General features: G+C 35.8%; 1 long non-coding RNA gene across 1 annotated transcript; it reads left to right on the forward strand.

The window, feature by feature from the left end:
• Positions 1–2,239: 2,239 nt before the first annotated feature.
• LOC127106259 (uncharacterized) lies at positions 2,240–5,059 on the forward strand. The gene is made up of 2 exons (XR_007795321.1): positions 2,240–2,906; positions 4,750–5,059. It is a non-coding gene; the product is annotated as an uncharacterized LOC127106259 (long non-coding RNA).
• The last annotated feature ends 16,350 nt before the right edge of the window (positions 5,060–21,409 follow it).

Genomic DNA, 21,409 nt, shown 5'->3' on the forward strand with positions numbered 1-21,409 from the left:
CATGAATCATTTTATGAAATACATGAGTATTCATTATTATCCGCTACGAACGCATATTCTTGAATATTCATGATATTTGAGATGTATTATTTTAAAAGACCAGGTGTATTGTATATTGATGATGAATGATGTTGGTTTTTGAAAGCTTTTAGTTTTTGAAAATGTCGATGTGACGCCCTTTTGTTTATATGCGTGTTTATTCACTCTGATTGCATGTTAAGGATTTTGGGATAGAAAAAGGGGTGTTACATGATTCATCGTGAGGACAAGAAAGAGTTAAACTAGTTCAAAATAAGAAACACGTGGTTTACTTCAGCAAAGCATTAAGGGTAAGAAAATTAGCCAAATATGTCTACGAGAAAGAGATAATGGCAGTCGTGTTTCCCATCCAACACTAGAGGCCCTATTTATTAGAGAGGTGGGTTGTAGTGTCCAATGACTGAAAAGCCTAAAACAACTAATATAGAAAAAGATTATCACTAAAGGGAAACATAATTATGCTAAAAAATTGTTAGAATATGAATTTGAAATTGTATACTAGGAAAGTTAACTGGAGGGAAAAATGTTATTGGACATGTGACTTCTCACACAAGAGGGGGTGAACTGTGTGGTCTCGAAAAACATGGTTTTAAAAAACTTTGTGGATTAAAATCAGAGTTTAAAAGGATTCTGAAATTGTTTAAATAATAAGCAGTAGAAAATAAATTGTGCAATGTAAGTTGTAGAAAATAAAGAGTTAAGGGAAAGAGGGGAAGGCTAAGAGTTATAGAGGTTCAGTCAAACAAGAAAATGACCTACTCCTATCCCCAAAAATTGATCTTGAGATGTCCAATAAACTTTGAGAGCTTTTAGTAGGAAATACTCACGATCCCTTATACATGGAAATATGGTTGACTTCTAACCTAAATTGTAAGACTTAGAAATTAGAAATTGAGTCTTCTATTCCAAACGGTGGATTGAAACAGTTAGTCCTCTTTTCACAAACTGTAAATGAAGAACTTGTGCATTATTTTTATAAATCAAATAAAATGAAAGTTCTTGAGCACTTAGAGATATATTATGATATACCATAATGTTTAAAAGGGAAGAAATCCTCTTGATATTTGTATAAGCACCTTGTTATCCAAGATTAACAAGAGAGTTGGAAAAAGAAAGGATTATTTTCTTTTTCTGTGTTGTAAAATCACAAAGTGGTTTACCTTGTTGATTTAGTTAGAAGCTTGCGTATAAAAGTTAGGTATAGGCTTGTACAAGGTTCTAACAATAGTAAAATCTCTTATAGTGGTAAAACAACTAGATGTACTCTCGGATTGTAAGGGGAACTAGATAAATCTCATGTGTTCTTTATTTTTCCGCACTTTACTGCTTTCATAAGCTAACATCAAACCAATAAAATAAAGATACACTCCTCTAAAAACCAGAAAACATCAAAGTACCTATGTGTTGCTGCATTTCATAATTATATAACATGTTTATTATGTTAAGGTGGTGGCCTTATTGGCGATGTATGTGGTTCGAAGGGAAACCAATAATGATTACTACATATGTATGTGTTATTTCATTTCATACATCATGGTGCACAAACTTTGGTCCGGTGTTGTGTCGTTGGTTCATAAGGGGGGATCAATGACGAGTTGATAATTCAGAAGAGGGGGATCAGTGATGGGTTTTGATTTAGAAGGGGAATCGATGACATTCATGGTTCGAAGGGGGACAATCGGTGAGTGAACTAAATTAGTAATATACCTCTGATGTCCAAATTGGTATCACATGCATATATAGTTGAGGAGTTGATACATTGCATACATACCTGCTTTGCGTCCGAGTTATTATTGAAATTGGTGCAGCGTTATGAATGATATTAATGTGATTGGTGATTTCTTGAATTATACTATCCTTAACTATTTATTCACCACTAACTTTATTGAATGTATTATTTCCCTCTGGTTGTTTTATTTGTGGTGTTATATACTCTCGTGGTATAAATACTCAGGTAGAGGAGCACTAGCTTATGTGAGTTGGAGAATGGTCTTTGAGGCCTCTTCATTTATTTACAGTTTTCGAGTTGTTTATTTTTGGTGTCGCTCTGATATGTAACACTGGGAACAAATTTCATTGTTACGTGTTATGTTTCTTGAGATGTTTGAGTTATTTTATTTAATAATTACTCCTAAGACCAATAATTGTTTTCTTTGAAGTTTTGATATTTTATTTCGCTTCATGATTCATGTTATAATTTTTGAGGAAGTTATATATTTTGAATGTGTAACACTGAGGTTGTGTAAAATTAAATGTGTTATTTTTATATATCAAGGGTGTCAGATTTTAGGGTGTTACATGCCGCCTATCTCAGAAAGACCAAATAGGCCCAAAAAGATTGTTTTGGAGAAAAAGGTTTAGAAGGACTCACTTTCTTTAGATGAACAAACAGAAACCCTATCGTAGCCCTCATATTTTGCTGTTTTGAGAAAATCGAAACCCAAATCAAAACCTAAATCCTCTTTAAATTGTTTAAGCACAGCTAAAGTTTCAGAGGATGAAGATTGTTTCTCAGGTGGATCAATATTTTGTTGTGAAGCGACTTCAGATTCTGATGTCCATCAAGGTGATCTCATGTTTTTGGAAAACATGGAGTCCAATGTGGGAGATAAAGTGTGGAAGGAAAATTCCAATTTAGGACTTATTCCCAAGGGCAAGAGTAAAGACTATAGGAAGAAGATTTCAGAGATTGAGGCAAAAGATAAAGACAGAAAAGAGGTCTCAAAGGCGACAAACAATTCAACAAGATGATTATCAGTTCTCTCAACATCATAGGTGGAAACAACAAACAAAACCGCATGAGAACCAGTCAGGCATGGCTTCAAGTAAAGCTGAGATTTTTTTTCATTCAAGAAACAAAGCTCAAGGTAGTTTATATAGCTTTTATCAATAGTTTATGGGGTCTGCAGAATGTGGGTTGGTCATGTAGTAATGCTATAGGCCAATTAGGTGGTTTATTAATTTAATGGAAGGAAGATTCGATAGAAGACATTTTTAGTTTCAAAGGAGAAGGGTATTTATGGCTAAAATTGAAGTGGAAGGATAATTTGCATTACATTGTCTATGTTTATTCTGCTTGTAGTATAAGTAAGAAAATAAAGCCGTGGAGAAAAATTCAAGAGTTAAATATGAAGTTTGTAGACAGTGATTAGGTTGTAAGGGGTGACTTTAATTCCATAGCGCGCTCTAGTTAAAGAAAAGGAAGCTTAATCTATAATAGGAAGTCATAAAGAAGGTATTCAAATATTTCATAGAGGAGATAAATCTTATAGACATGCCTTATACATGAAACAAATTTAGTTGGTTTAGTGGGGATGGCAAGTCAATGAGTAGACTAGAAAAATTTCTTTTGTCTAGATCTCTGATTGATAGATGTGGAGTAGCCGGTCAATTGTTAGGCAATAGAGTCTTATCTAATCATTGTCATATTTGGATAAAGATCAATAATTCTTATTGGAGTCCTAAACCTTTTAAAGTTAATGATTGTTAGTTTGAGAACAAAGACTTTATCAAGTTTGTGGAGAAGGAGTTAAAAGAGCTCAGAGTGGAAGGGATGAGTGATTTTTTCATTAAAGAAAAAATAAAGTTGTTGAAAGGGAGTCTCAAGATGTGAAACAAAGATGTTTTTGGTTGGTTTGTTCTAAAGGTATAATAAGGAGGGGAAAATCTTAATGATGTGAATGATATGCTTGTTAGTTGTTTGGAGGACCGGGTGGAGTAATGCTTTAAGTATAATGTGAAGGAATCTAGACATCAAAGAAAATATTCTCCACCAACAATCTAGATTGAAGTGGATAAGAGATGGTGATTTGAACAACAAATACTTCCATAATATTTTCAAGGGCAGAAATATAAGGAAATTTATAGGGTCTTTAAATGCTAAGAGGGGGATTTTAGATTCCGTTGATGAGGTTAAAGAAGAAATCCAAATACATTTCAATGGGAAGTTTGTTGAACCCGAATTCAATAGTCCCTAGTTGGATGGTTTAGATTTTAGGGCTTTATCTCATGCTGATGTGAATTATTTGGAAGATGATTTCTCAAACTAGAAAATCAAGGAAGTAGTTTGGGGTGTGAGAGATCAAAGAATCTTGGACCTGATGGATACAATTTTGTATTCATCAAGAATTCTTTGCATGTTTTAAAGGAGGATGTAACTAGGTATGTGAAGGATTTCCATAACAAGACAGCATTATCAAAAGCTATAACTTCATCTTTTATTACTCTCATTCCTAAGAACTCTAACCCTCAACGCCTTGATGAGTATAGACCTATATGCTTAGTGGGATGCCTTTACAAAATCTTATCCAAACTGTTAGCTTCTAGGTTGAAGGTAGTCTTAGGATCTTTGATATCTAGTTGATAATCAATTGTCATTCATGGTAGGCAACTTCTAGATGGTGTATGATCAAAGAAGGATTGCTTGATGTTCAAGGTTAATTTTGAAAAGGCATATGATAGAGTGAGTTGGAACATCTTGTAGAAAGCACATGTTCATTTTAAGATAAAAGCTTGTGAGTGGAGAGTTTTTCTAAACAGGCGCTCGACTAAAGACCAGCTAAGGAAAAGAAAAATTATTTTTTCAAATTATGAATTATCTTGTGTTTTCTATTCTCAGCTAGAGGAAGATTTATAACATCTTTTCTTTCGGCATAAGTTGACCGAGAAGATATATATGTCATGAGTTGGAGTATTGACTTGGTTTTCCAGTGAGTATCACAGACCCTGCTTGAAGGAGTTATCTCAATTGGAGGAGAAGTCTTAGAAGGAAAACAAAAGAAGGAAAGGAAGGAGTAGTGTGGTTGGCGACTCTTTGGAGCATTTGGGCACACATGAACATCATTTTACTTAACATATTGGTTTATAACATCCCATATTTGATGTGAATGAATGCTAAAATGCAATATACTTGCTCTTTTACTTTTTCTCTTGTATGCGCCTGTGTTTAGCTAACAATAACTATTATCACAATAACATGTTGCCATTCCTTATCAATTTTGATCTTTTACTTTATTTTCAATCTTAATATTCTCTTACAATGATAGAAATCCTTAGTTAAGAACAAAGTATTTCCTTAGTTAATATTCTCCTCTTTTTTTCTCTTGTATGCGCCTATATTTTCTTAGTATATAGTAAACAAGTTTAGCTAAGTTGAATCAAACAACTAATCTAATCACTTTAGAAAATATTTATTTACCAAATTCACACCACAACATGTATTATCTAATAAAACATGTTGCGAAAATTCTATGCTATTAAACGTTGAATTATCACACAAAAAAATTCCATAGTTTTGTCGCTAATGGTTACCAATATTTTAAAAAATATTTAAAATTACTTTGACACATTAAAAAGTATTAGATAAATCTGTAACTAACCATTATTTTTATTAATTGAAGAATAAGGACGAAGTCCAAATGCATGCAAGTAGCATGGTTGATTTGACGTGGATAAAACAAAGGACCAAAGATTTTGATTCATGAAAATACAAGCAATGTTTCAAGGTATACATTAAACACAATCATAATAATTTTGGGTTGAAGTTGTTGAAAATCCACCACAATCTATGGAGAATTTCTATCAATCTTGATGAACAAGATTGTTATCATCCACATAATGACAATGAAAAGAAAAGAATAATTGAGAAAGAAAAGAAAAAACGATGGAGAATAAGAATATTTTCTGCAGAGTTTTCTATCTGCCCACAACATGTTGAAAACCTCTTTATTCACTTTACAACTGCAAAATTCTATGAATACAATGTTACGATTTCTCTCTTATAAGAATAAAGGTTACTCCCTCTATTTATAGATTTAGGTTAACTTACTCCCTAAGTCAAAGCCAAAAACTATAAAATCCCAAAACTTTAAAATTTCCAAAATAGTTAACACTATTAAAAATAGACCTAAGTCGAAATCATGTGTGAAGCAACATGCTTCGACACTTCGACACACTAGTACAACTCAACACACTAGGTCATTCGACACTTCCTTGCTTCTGTCGAGCAACCTACTTCGACACAAGGAATTACAATTCAACACACCACCTAATTCATTGTGTCTAAGTTATCTACATTCATCATAAATCTTAGTCTTCTTAACACTTCGACATGCACTCCCTTCGTCATGATGTCTGCAATCTGATTATTAGTTCTGCAGTGTTCCACATTCATATTCCCATCAACTACCCGCCCTCGAAGATAATGGGACATCATCTCGATGTGCTATCGGATTCTTCTCCAGATTGATAGATGACATGTTGTCGATCTTCATGGTAATTGCTCCATGACTCTTTGCTGTTATTTCTTTGACCAGATTCACCATCCACGTTGCTTGACATGCACAAAGAGAATCAGCTATGTATTCTGCTTTGCACGACGATAATGTCACTACTGGCTCCTTTCTCGAACTCCAAGCAACTGGTGCACCACCTAGAATAAACATATAAACAACTGTGGGTTTTCGATCCTCAGCATCACTACACCAACTTGAGTCGGTGTATCTCACTAGGTTGCATTATTTTCCTTCATCAGCTGCAGGAAACAAAATGCCATAGTCGATAGTTCCTTTCAGATACCTTAGTATCCTCTTCGCCGTTGGTAGATGTGACACCTTTGGCTTCTACATGAATCTACTCACCATACCTACATTGTATGCTAAGTCAGGCCTTGTGTGGTAAAGGTATCGAAGTGACCCAATAAGTCTTCTATATTGGATTGGGTCGACATCATCTTCATCTGAATCTTTCGACAATTGTAATCTAGGCTTAGCTAAAGTCGAAGTTGGGTTGCAATCTTGCATCTCAAATCTCTTAAGTATTACACTTGCATACCTTCTTTAATGCATCATCAACCTCTACCACTCTTGTAGAATTCGATGCCAAGGAAGTATGAGATGTCACCCAGATCTGACATTTCGAATTCCTTATTGAGATCACCTTTAAAGTCTTTGATCTCCTTCTTGAAGCTACATGTTATCAACAAGTCACCGAGATAAAGGCATAGTATAAGCAATTCACTCTTGCTTCTTCTTATATATACTCCATGTTCAGTTGTGCACTTCACAAATTCCTTCTCCCTTAGAAAGCCATCTATCTTCTTGTTCCAAGCTCTTCGAGCTTGTTTAAGTTCGTACAGGGCTTTATGGAGCCTATACATTTTTCTTTCTTCGCCTTGTTTCACAAACCCAACTAGTTGTGCAACATAAACTTCTTCTTCTAATGGGACTTTCAGGAATGCACATTTCACATCCATATGACACATATTCCAGTTGTTCATGTTTGCTAGACCAACAACCAACCTGGTTGTTTCGATCCTAACAACAGGTGCAAAAACATTGTTGAATTTGATTCCTTCTTTCTGAAGAAATTCTTTCGCTACAAGTCTCGCCTTGTGTCGAGTTACTTCTCCTTGGGGATTCAAATTTACCTTGTATACCCACTTCACATTGATTTCCTTATTGTCTTGGGGCAATTTGACAAGTGACCAAGTGTCGTTGACTTCAATTAACTCCAGTTCTTTGTTCATTTCTTTCACCCACTTAGAATCTTTCAATGCCTCAACTGCATTGTCTGGTTTAACATCTGCGTAGAAAGCATAGTGTACCAGCTCACCTTCTTCATTGACCACATCATCTGATGTAATCACACATTCTTGCAACCTTGCAGGCATGTGTCTTGTTCTTTGAGGTCTGCTTGGGCCTGTTTCACCTCTGACTGTTGTCGAACTTCTCTTTCGACTTCACTAGTTGGTTCATCATATAAGATTCTGACTGAATCCTTCTTAACATTCTCATTCCAATCCCATTCCTTAAGCTCATCTATGATCACGTCCCTACTGATCACCACTTGCTTGTTCACTGGGTCGAACAACTTGTATCCTCTAGTCGAATGATATTCTATTAGGATCAACTGACTCGACTTGTCATCAAGTTTTCTTCTCAACTGATCTGGAACATGTCTATGTGCTATATATCCAAACACCTTAAGATGACTCAAGCTAGGCTTGACACCAGACCAACATTATTCTAGCGTGATTCCTTCTAGCTTCTTCGTCAGACATCTATTCAGGATATATGTTGTAGTCGACACAACTTCTCCCCATAATTCTTTGGGTATATGTTTTCCTTTCAACATACTTCTCACCATATTCATGATGATTATATTCTTCCTTTCTGTGACTTCATTCTGTTGTAGAGTGTAGTATGGCACCACCTCATTCACAATCCCTTCTTTCACACATTATGCGTCGAAGTCTTTCGACACATATTCTCCACCATCATCAGTCCTCATAATCTTGGTCTTTCAACCGTTTTATATTTCGATCATAGATTTAAACATGGGAAATACCTCGATCACTTCACTTTTCTTCTTGATCAGGTAAGTCCATAATTTTCGACTGAAATCATCTATGAATATAACAAAGTATTTGTTACCTTCAATCGAATCCACCTGGATAGGACCACGTACATCAGATTATATGACTTCAAGAATTGCCTTCGACCTACTTTCTGCATCCTTACTGAAGTTGTTCTTGTGCTGCTTCGCATGTACACACTTTGTTTGGAATGCCGATTTCTGGTAATCCTAAAACCAAATTTCTTCTCTTTAAATCTCTGATGTCTTTGAAATTGAGATGGCCAAGCCTATAGTTCCATATCCATTCATCTCTGTTGGTTGTTGTTGCAAGACACTTATGCTCCATCACATTAAGCTCAATATTGAATGTTCTATTTTAAGACATTGGAGCCTTAAGATCAACCTTCCATTTAAGTCGAGAACTCTCATCATCTTATCTTTGATCGACACCTTGTAGTTCTTTTAGACTAACTGTCCTATGTTGAGCAAATTTCTCTTCATGCATGGTATGTACAACACATTTGAAATTACTGACCTCTTGCCATCTTTCCTCATAATCAGAACATCACCAACACCTTCAGCTGCTAGAGTATAGTCATTTGCAAATTTCACTATATTCTTCATTGAGGGCTTTATGTTGAAAAACCAATCTTTCCTTACAGACATGTGTGATGAGCATATTGAGTCCAAGTACCATTGGTTCTTGAATCTCTCTTTATCTCTCGTTGTAACCATCAGCAACATCTCTTCTTCTTCATGTTTCGCTAACTTTGCATAAGTTTCTTGATTCTTCTGCTTTTCTGGACAATCACTAGAATAGTGACCATGCTTCTGATAATTATAACACTGAATGTGACTCTTTTCTGGCTTTTGACCATCACCTCTTCCTCTACCTACAAATCCACCTCTTTAGTGGCCTTGATTCCAGCGTTTTCTCTTATTCGACCAGTTTCCTTCTTGCTTATTTTTACCATTCGAATTATTGTAGCCTCCTATAGAGAATTTCTATCAATCTTGATGAACAAGATTGTTATCACCCACACAATAACAATGAAAAGAAAAGAACAATTGAGAAAGAAAAGAAAGAACAATGGAGAAGAAGAATATTTTTTGCATAGTTTTCTCTCTGTCCACAACCTGTGGAAAACTTCTTTATTCACTTTGCAACTGAAATTTTTTGTGAATACAATGTTATGACTTCTCTCTTACAAGAATAAGGGTTACTCCCTCTATTTATAAATTTAGGTTAACTTACTCCCTAAGTCAAATCCCAAAACTATAAAAGCCCAAAATAGTTAACACTACTAAAAATAGGCCTAAGTCGAAATCTTATGTGAAGCAACATGCTTCGACACTTCGACACACTAGTACAACTCAACACACTAGGTGATTTAACACTTCCTTCCTTCTGTCGAGAAACCTGCTTCGACACAAAGAATTACAATTCAACAGAAGTATTTGAGAGTGAAGAAAAACAAACAAAAATGGTTTCATGTTTTTATTTTTTTTCTTTCACTCACTTTTGGCACCTTGGTGAAACGTTTTGTTTCGAGGACTAGTGGTAAGGCCAATACTAAGGCTAAACCTTCATCCAGTAAGACTTGTAAGTTTTATTCCTTTCAATTTTTACAATTTTTACCGGTATAATTAAAACCATAGATATAATTATACGACATATTATAATATAAATAGTGTAATAAATTGTATATGTCCTGCTTAAATCTATTTGTTAGAATATAGAAATAAGATATTGAGAATGCTACTGCTCTCTTTCTGATGAAACTGCTATGAGTTGATATTTGACCTAATGAGATAATCAGTATATATAACCATCAGATGAAGAAAGGGACCTCTCAACATCCTAGCCAAAAGAATGACTCAACTCATCATAGATCATTCAACAAATTAAGCCCAATATAATATTTATTTTTATTTAATCAAATTAACGATTGATTTAATAATTGTATTTATTTAATAATTAATTAAATAAATTCATAAAATTTAACATTCTCTCAATTGGATTTAATTTAATTAATTATTAAAATATAACAATTATAATAAACAAATATATTAGTGATTTATCATCAAAACGTGAGAAAGCACAAAATTTAACAACGCATTGTGTTTGATAAGGAAACAAATCACACCATGTCAAATACTCACATTTCAGATAACGATAATGAATATGGATTAACATAATATAGTGAAGAAATATGTAATCCAATAATGGTCCAAGTATCTGAAATGCTATAAGAGATATGATTATTAAATTGACGTTATCTTATACATATATCATTACAAAAATTAAATACAACAATCAAACTCCCACTAATCCAAAATATCAAATGACTTAACTACACTCATGTTGGTTGCATGCCTTTGAAAAGCTCCAACAGTTAAGCCTTTGGTCAGTGGATCTGCCAACATGTTCTTTGTGGCAAGATGTTCAATTCGAGTCTAAAATTCAAGAATTTTCTCTCTGACAAATAGATATTTAATATCAAAATTATTTGAGTGGGAAGAGTTCTTAGTGTTTTGAGAGAAATGTACAACACCATAATTGTCGCAATATATCACGAGTGGCTTAGATATGCTTTCAACAACTTTGAAAAGAGAGTTTAAGTTCTTTAACCACATAGCTTGACAAATAGCTTTGTAAAAAACTACATATTTTTCCTCCATAAGAGTCTGTTTAACACTCTTCCACGAAATAGCTCTTCCTACGATCATGAAAATTAAGGCGAAAGTAGACTTTCAGTCGTAAGGGCAACCTGCAAAATCAGAATCAGAATAACCAATGACCTGAAGTTGATAAGATTTCTTATAGGTCAACATGTAATCCTTGACTCCCTGCGAATATCGCATGACCTTTTTAACGACTTTCCAATGACCCAAACTTGGGTTACTCAAGTATCTCCCTGAAACATTATCTGCATAAGTAATATCAGAACGAGTACAAACTTGAGCATACATCAAACTGCCAACAGTGAAAGCATATGGGAGTCTTTCCATTTCAGCAGTTTCTTTATCATTTTAAGGACATTTAGATTTAGAGAGATTATCACCCTTTTGGACAAGAACAATGCACAGGGAGTAAGACTGCATATTAAAGAGCTTGAGGTTTCTTTCAATATATCATTTTTGAGACAGACCAAGAACACCAATTTCCCTATCACGAAAAATCTGGATGCCTAAAACATCAGAAGCATCACCTAGGTTGTTCATACCAAAGTGGTTACTTAACATCAATCTTGTCTCATTCAAAAGATTAACATTGTTGCTAGCAAGAAGGATATCGTCGACATATAGCACTAAGATTATAAAATCTCTCTCACTGGTCTTTAAATAAATGCATTAATTTGAGGCATTTACATTGAAACCAAAAGAAGCGATAACTTGGTCAAACTTTAAATACCATTGTCTAGATGCTTGTTTCAATGATGGATTTCTCAGTTTGCATACTAACTTCTTTTTCCTGCTTCAACAAAATCTTCAAGTTGAATCATGTAAACATCTACAACAAGTTCTCCATTCAAAAAAGCAGTCTTCACATCCATCTGATGAAGTTCCAAATTAAAGTTTGCAACCAATGCCATAACAACTCTAAAACCATCTTTGGTAGAGACTGGTAAGAAAGTCTCTTTGTAATCAACCCCTTATCTTTGACTATAGTCTTTTGCCACTAGTTTGTCTTTATATCTATCAATCTTACCATATGGATTTCATTTAGTTTTTAAAACCCATTTGCATCCAATAGCCTTGCAACCAACTGGAAATTATGTGAGATCCCAAAAACCATTATGGGACATATAATTTAATTCATCATGCATCACATTCAACCAATCAGAAGCATGAGAATAGGAAATTGCTTCATTAAAAGTGGTAGGATCATCGCCATCATGAATATCAAACTCATGTTATTGGAGATACATAACAAAGTCATTTGATATTGAAGGCTTTCGAGCTCTTTTAGATCCTCTCAATTGAATTACTTCATCCATGTTATTTGGTGCAACAACACCAATAGGATATAAAGTATCAATTTGTTCATGTTCATATGTGTGTCGTGCCACAACTTGATCATTATTTTGATTAACTGGAATCAAAACCTCGTTAGGTAAAGGAATAATTAGTATAGAGGTCCTCAATGACATGGTTAAGATCCATGGTGAACCATGACTTGTACAAGCCAATGAAGGTCAAGATCTAGGGTTAGGGTCCTTGGGTGACCAGATGAATCTTGATGCATCTTCAAAGGGGACTCACTATCCAAATAGGGTTTTGGAGAGTGAGTGAGATGTCATGAGTGATCCTCCTATCTTTGTTGGATTCTTGAGGATATAGATTAGGGTTAAGGTGGCTTTGGCACACCTTAACATGATCAATGGATCTTGAGGCTTCACAGATGAACCCCGTGCCTTTGGTTTGTGGGGCATTGTGGATTATTAAGTACAAATGCATATGATATGACATGTATGAGAGGTATTCTCATGAGTTAGGGTTCAAGAAGGTGATGTGGGGATAGGGTAAATTTGAGGGTATGACACTTATGAGCACCACAATTGTAATATGGTATTGTCTAGCCATTAACCCTCATTCAAAAATTCCATAATAGAAGTGTTAGGAAGTACACAAAACTGATTTAGATAATGACTTAATTTAATATTCTCGTAGATGTTTGGAATACTATATAATATCATTATAAGTCTCTTAGTGTTATCTAGTTGTGGTGGTGTGGTTTCAATATTGTCCTAGTGGACGGAACAACTTTCTTTCATGCTTGTACAACCCATAATTTTATCATGAATGCACAACTGAGCATTTTAAATTTTTTTGCTTGAGTAGACCCAATGAATTCAATTTATGCATCATAAACACAACATAAATACAATACCAAAATTAAAATATGCAAATAATAATAAGAACAACATATAACACAATCTTTTAAACTTATACTTTTACCTCAAGCACGTCGCAAGTACACTTCTCTGACATATTTTCAAGCTCCTCCACATTCGACTTCTTTCACTCCTCATCAGCCAACCTCTCTCACTTCTCTTGCTCCTTTTGGGAACTCTCTCGTACCTGCTGCAACAAACTCTCCCTCTCCTCCTGAATCCACTTATTCCTTACCTCCCTCATCTTTATAGTAACCATCTCTGCGATCTCTCTCCTACGGTTTACTTCTCCAAATGATTTAGATGGTCCAAAATATGACTTGAAGCCAACGCCTCTTCCAAAACCCGGACACACCCAGGATGCTCCTCGGTTCCAATCCCTTCTACCAAGATGTCATGACAATCTTGTGGAATGAAGAGGCCGACTTTGGATTGTTCAATCAGTATATCCTGCAACATATATAAAATTTCATCTTTACCAAATTGATTTAACTAAAATAAATATTGTTGAAAAAAGTATATACTTACAATCTTTTCAGCCACTTAGCCTCTGATGTGAACTCACCGCCTTTTCTTTGACATGCCCTCTTCCATTTCTCATAGTGTGATGGTAGAGATGGAGTGCGATCAAGGCTTATAGAATCTCCCAGGTCCAATTCCCTTTATTTTCTTTTTTCTTCAATCATCTTCTTTTCAAGTTTTTCATATCCTCCACAAGACAACCTGTGTGGATAAATATTTATAGATTTATGATCTTTCCTTTTTGCTCTTAGCCATGAATTCAAGAGCGGTGCGATACTTTGCAAATTTCTTCCAAACATCTTGATCAATAAATGAATACATAATGGATGCAGGTTTAACTTCATGACTTGGATGATTAATATAGTCATGGGTGAGATGTGTCGTAAAATCCATCCAATGCTCACCAACATATGTAAGCAATTTCTTATTTACTATACTATCCTTTGAACTAACAATAAACACCTCATATGTTTACAGAATACAATTTTTGTTAGTATTAAACAAAAAAATGATCATATATACTTGTAAAACAAATCATAAAATTCAAAATAAATAACGTAATGTCGGTTCATATGCTGTTTTTCAATTCATCGTCAACGTTGTGCCAACTATCTATCAAAATACTCACTTTACTTCTACCTTATAATGGAATGTAACCCATAAAATCCTCAACATTTTCACCATAAGCCCTACCGGTTGCAACATCAACTGTAACCGGGTAGCGAACACTGTTTTCGTGGGATTTTTTTTATCTTGGTATACATCGTGGCACCTTTAGTTTTTCTTTTATATTTTATATTAACAGAGGTTGAAGCAAATGTTGTTAGACGGTGTGGCTAGTGATCGAGAGGGGGGGGGGGTGAATAGATCACCTCTTGAAAATAAACAGATTTAAAAAATCTTATTAGAGTTATTGAAACTTAGCGGAAAATTACAGTCCCGAATCGACTTCCGTCTATTCTGAACCGCTTCTAGAAAACCGGACACGCGAATTTATTGCTGGATTTGAATTAGAACGATAGAGATTATTAACACCAGAATATTATCAAATCAAATGCACTTATCACTAAATCCTAATTCCAATGAATAAAACTCAGCTAACAGTTTTGTCAAACAATTGGTGTGTATGTGATCAATGATGAACAATGGTGGAGTTTAGATAAAGAAGTTTTCTTGCCACTATTGTATCACGAAATGTACAGCCACAACACACCAACTAAAATCACAAAATTGTTGAAAACGTACAGAGAGATAAGGAAAGAATACGATACGCAGAGATTTGGTAAGGAAGTTCCCCACTGTCGTCCTCGCGTGTGGGTACGTCTCCCTCTCAATTTCAAATGAAATTGAGAACTGTAATTATCAATAATGCCGAATTCGTTGATACAAGGTTACTATACAAAGACAGAATTCTAAATCCCAAGATCTTCTTCTTGTATAAAACCTCCATTTGATCTGAGCTCGATCAAGAATTTCCTGCAAGAAATTGCAAACAATTCACCGGTTCCACGACCTGTTTGCGAAATTACCCAATTTCCAAACCTTACGCTACAGCTGAATCTGTTCTGCAAACGTGACTAACAAACCCGCAAGAACACTCCAGTTCTTGAAGGACAAACCATTTGGTTTTTCCTCGAAACCCCCCTCAACCTTCAACTCAGCTAGATCCTCGATCGTTCCACTGAACACCTCAGCTAGATCCTTGATCGTTTCACTGAACGTTATCTCGTTGATCCTTTAATCCAAAGAACAAGAATGATTATGTGTTGATGTTCTTGAAGAAAAGAGATTGAGAAGATGAAGAAGATGAAGTCTCTTTCAGGTTTCTAACTGCTCAAACAATTGCTGCTACACACTCCTTTGATTTGTGTTCCAACTATTTTTCTCTTCTGAATTCGTACCTTTTCCACTGCTGTCAAAATACTTCTTATATATGAAAGACAGAAGCTGTTAGTAGACAAAACAGAATTATGTATTGATACAAGAGTTTATGCATCGATACATACTGTAGCTTTGATTAATTTTAGAGAATTAATACAAGCATGTATCGATACAAAGCTCGTATGTATCAATACATAGAGCATTTTAACTAAGCATGTATCGATACAAAGCTCGTATGTATCGATGCATAGAGCATTTTAACTAAGCATGTATCGATACAAGGCTCGTATGGATCGATACATACTGAAGCGAAAAACGTTTTGTGATTTAAAACAAATTTATGTATCGATGCAGATGAACATGTATCGATGCATACTGACACAAAACAGTTTTTATGAGTTCTTTTAAGAAATGTATCAATGTGAATCTTTATGTATAGACACGAAACAATAGTATAGGCTAAAAACACAAATGAAACATGTAAAATAATGCACAACCAACAATTAGACAATGATCACACAATTTTCTATCATTCAAAACTTGTTCAAAGTAAAGAATTTGCTCACAAACTCCCCCTTTTTGATGATGGCAAATTTTTAGCAAGATGTGTGATACTCCCCCTGAGTTTGTGCATATCTGTCAACATCTGCATTTCTCCCCCTTTGTCAACATCAAAAAGAAGAAGAAATAGTTTTATCAAGGCAACATGTTGTAGCAGGACATAGCAAAAATGATAAAGAAGCTAACAATCACAAAGAAGGAAGCTTAAAAGAAAGTAAAGAATCACTCACAAAGAATGACAAATAAGGGCAATAGAAAGTAATAAGCATTTAACTAGTAGAAAGTGTTTAAAAATTACATAAGCCAAGACATATAATGTACAACTAATAATAAAAAAAACTCAAGCAATATGCAATGAAATGCAGTGAAATGAAATGATGATGGTTTAATGTGGATTATAGCCACCACAAGACTCCTCGTCATCTCTATCAAGATCTCTGAAGCTTGGCGGAGGCGGAGGAGGAGGCATTGCATCTGGATTGTGGCCCATGAAGGTGTAGTGCCTGAACCGGTCCTGAACTTCAACACTTCGGAATCTGTCCATAATACCAGGATTGGCACGACAGTCGTCCATAAAACCAGACATTTCATTGTAGAAGACTTGGTGCCACTTAACCAAGTCCGTGTGCCAAGAGTGTTGGTTATGGTACATCCGTGTATGATCGTCATGCCACTCACGATGCTCCTTATGCCACTCACTTTGTTGTACATGCCAAGACTGTGCCTCTTCATGACGTTCTTGGTTGGCAAGCTCCATTTGTTGAAGCAATTGAGTTAGGTGCGCAGTAGGTGTTTAAGATGAAGTACCGCCGAAGTGTAACACCTCAAATTTGCACCCCCCATTTGTACATTCATTTCATTTTTTAGGTCATTGACATTACATTAACATTGCACATTGCATTGCATCTTATCAGTCAACTGTAACTGGCATCAAGAGGATTCATCTGTGCAAGAGCAAGGTTTTCCTTGAGATAAAGGCCCTATGGTTGTTCTAGAGAGCTTATGTGAACCCAAGGTTCATTTTGAAGCAACTTGACCAAGTGTTAGAGGCTCAAAGTCAACAGTGCAGTTTCAGGTCATCTGGGGCCCATAAAAGTCAACTGCAAGTCAACTGAGGGCTAGGAGATGGAGAAATGGTTTGTGACACTTCATTCATGTCCAAAGAGGTTTATTCATCATGTCAAACATCTACCTTGAAGATTTTGAAGCCAGATCAAAAGTTTCCCAAAATGGAAAGTGACCTATAATTTCAAGTTTCCAAAAATGGCAAGTTTTTGGACCAACTTCAACTTGACTTTCCAACATCAAAGAAGCTTCAAATGAAATTTTGTCCAACATGAAAGTTGAAGATCTCTCTCTCCCATTTCCAAAAAGTCCAAGATCGTGAGCATCTAATGAATGGTTGAGGAGATATGATCAAATCATTGCCAAGTGTGCATGGAACTTCCAAAGGCCATAACTTTTGACTCATAACTCCAAATTGAGTGGCTCTTCTTGCATTTTTCTTCTCATGACATGAACTTTCCAAATCATTCATAACATTGCATGGAAATTCATCACATGTTCACTTGCTTATTCATGTGATTTTTGGAGGGAAAATCATGAATTCAAAATTGGTGCATCATGGGGACTTTTTAACCATTCCAACATGTTCATAAGAGGATTTTAAGTGAAAATACATGGCCATTGTTACTGTTCACGTAGGATTGCATGCATGGGGTGAAAAAACAAAATTTTGCATAACACCTCTTTTCTCATTAAAGTTTAATTAGCCAAGCTTAAGCATGATTAGGAAATGGATTAACATGTCATATAAATAGCTAATCATGACAAAATTTTCAGAATTCATCATTTCTAGATCTAGAACTTTTTTCCCTCCAAAATTTTCTCTCCACCATAATTCAAAAATTCTTCAAAGAACACTTGATTTTTCTTCCATATTCTTATTCTCTGGTATTGATTTAGTGCAGATCAAGCGTTGGATCGTTGAATTCGAGCAGAATTTGTGCATACTCCAAGCAAGAACTTGAAGATGGAAATTGTTGATTGAGCTAGATCCAAGCATCTCTAGGCCTCAATTTCAACTTCAGAAGTCATTACAAGGTTGATAGAAGAGATTTGGATGCTTGCCAAGCCTTGAATCCACCACTGCCATTGTTGGAGCTTCAAGAGGTCACATTTTCGCATCTCTTAATTCATGTTTATATGCATATAATCTTGTAGTCCTTTGCATGCTGATCACACTGATATAAAATTCTTGAAATTTGGTGCAATATTCATGGATATATGATGAATTAAAGTCTTGATGCATAAATATGTTCTTCATCGATTTGCTTTATACATTAGGTTTTAGGATAAAATAATGGTAGATTTGGTTTCCTCATGTTAAGACGATTCGTTTGGTGTATTCATTTCAAAATTCTGCAAAAATAAATAAATATTGTGAACAGTAGAAACCACCGTCTCAAGGTAGGAGACGGTGGAAACCACCGTCCATGAATAGTATGCGCCACCTCGCCTGCCAAACCCTAGAACCAGACGAAACAACGTCGTTTCGCCAGCGGGTGTCCCCCCCTTCGAATCCCCGCTCCAGCATTTCCTTCATTTTTTTCGTTTTAATTCCATTAGCCTGAAACGACGTTGTTTCAGGCAGCGAGCGCATCCTCGCTTCGATCCTGGCTGAAGGCATTTCACATTTCATTATTTCATTTTCATTATTTCATGTTATTTCAATTTTAATTTCATTTTTATGCATGATCTTCAAAAAATCATAACTAATAGTAGAATCATCCAAATAATTCCATTCTTTTTGCTAAATGCTCATATGATTGTCCTTTACTTTTTGGTGTGGATTTTAGGATTTTATCATTTCTGGATTTTGAATTGTGTTAGAGCGATTGAACATGTATGCTTTTGTGGCCTTGCTTCATTCATCCTATCATAGAATGCTCATACATGATCCAAATGCCATGAAATTTTGCATGATGATTGTTAACATGATGATGGATTTGTGTGATTTTAGTTGGCATTTTTTGATATTGTCTTCACTGTTTGGGACACATGTACTTTAGGTGTGACAATTTGTGTCACACAATTGGATGTCTAGCTTGTGCATTTTTGTATCCATGTCATTTGAACTCTGATGATTCTGATTTTTTGTATGATGATTTTAGGTGATATGTTGAATGGTCATAAAAAAATTTATGTTCATTTGAATCATTTCTGTTTTGATGTGGAATTTTCATTCTTGATGGTCAATTGTGAGCTTTGAATTTGCCTTTGCCTTCTCTTGCACATGAAATGACTTTGCTTAATGATTTTGATTTGGTCCTCTTTAGGACTTGTTCATGATTGATTAAATGTGATTCATGTTGAGTTTTAGTTGCTGTTTTGACTTTTTGATCCACCTTTGACCCTAGCCTTTGAGCTAGTGGTTTGTTCTCATCCTTTGGACTTTGTGTTTCAGGTTTCAAGCATTTAGCCACATTGGTTGATTTGATCTCATCACTTGAGATACAAGTTATTTTGGTTGACTAACCTTGCTGTTTTGTAGGTCTTTTGGATGGTGAATCAATTTAGTTTGCTTGCATCTTATGCCTTGCACCATTGTTGTCTGATGATTGGTTGTCTGACTGTTGTTGATTGTTTGATTTGTCTGAATGTAAATATTGACTGGTTTAGCTTTTCTTACAGGTACTTTAGCCGCTTTAACTCATTATTTGAGTTGTTTTGCTTTGCTTGTGGTTGGCATACCACCCAGGTAACTTCCTATTCTCCATGTAGTCTGGAAGACCTGTCATGTTATTTTGGCAGGCACCTGTCTGAAGCCCTCCTTAAGAGGCAATGTTTGTGGTTGTTTATCTTTGTGCCTTGTACATTCAAAGACCTCCTAAGTGAAGAGGCATTGGCAGATAGAAGGGATGTGTAATCCATCCCCTGCTATTCAGTTGAGTCTTTCATCTTGCTCACACCATGTGTTGATGCACTTTGAATAAAAAACCCAAAATCTTGTTGTGTCAGTCATGTGGAATAGAGTTCCTCATTCTGGACTCCCATACTTTCATTGATTGAAGCTCTCCCAGGCCAGGGATAAGAGCTATGAGGTCTGATCCTCATTTCCCATTTCATCTGCTTCACCCTAACTCTCAATGTTAGGGTTAAGAGCTCAAAACACCATAACAGAATCGGCTTGTTTGTCGAGGTTGATATGACCCCTTGACTAAAGCCCAACCTTGTATGAGCCATTTGTTTGCATATAGTGTGTATGCTTGCTCTCTTGTGCTTATGTTTGCTTACTTGATTGATGTTTAGGTTAGCTTGCTTCCCGTGCGAGTTAGGATTAGAGACTTCAACATAGGGATCGTATGCATGACAACTTCTAGGCTCAAGTCGTAGTCTCCCTAGTAGTCTGTTATCTCCCTAGTCTCTGGTTAGGATAGAAGTTCTTTCCCTGTTAAGGGGAACTACGTCGCCCTGATCCTCATACCAGATGAGGTACGTAGGCAGGAGATTGAGCTGATCTCTCCAGGCAACCTTTTTTGCGTTTGTTTGTGTTGTGTGGAGTCTGATGTAAGTCCAGCGATTGGCATTCGGTTTCCCGTGTGTGTTTGTTTGTTTGGAGTCTGACGTAAGCCCAACGATTGGCAGTCGGTTTCCTGTTTGCGTTCCTTTGTTCGGAGTCTGATGTAAGACCAGCGATTGGCGTTCGGTTTCCTGTTTGCGTTTCTTTTGTGGAGTTGGATGTAAGCCCAGCGATTGGCATTCCGTTTCCAGTGTTCAGTTGTGTGTTTGCTTTGACGTCTCAGCGTCTCCGTTTAGCGTTTTGTTTGGCGTGCGTTAGCCGAGCTACAAGTGCTCTGATTCTTACTCTGGTTAGAGAAGATACGTATGCATAGGATGCGATATCCTAGCGAGCACGTTTCCCATTCCCCCGAACTACGTCGACTCTGATGTTTGTGTCTGACAAACTACGTAGGCCTAGGATGCGACATCCTGCCGAGTCCCCTTCTTCCGTCTTTCATCTGTGTTTCACTCCAGTTTTGTGCAGTTTTTGAGTAGTTATTTAGCAACCTTTCTTCTATTCTCTTGAGCGTGGATCCCGTCGAGTACGACGGATGCGTAGGGGTGCTAATACCTTCCCTTCGCATAACCGA

The sequence above is a fragment of the Lathyrus oleraceus genome, chromosome 7 (genome assembly GCF_024323335.1).
Source record: "Lathyrus oleraceus cultivar Zhongwan6 chromosome 7, CAAS_Psat_ZW6_1.0, whole genome shotgun sequence".
Lineage (NCBI taxonomy): Eukaryota > Viridiplantae > Streptophyta > Magnoliopsida > Fabales > Fabaceae > Lathyrus > Lathyrus oleraceus.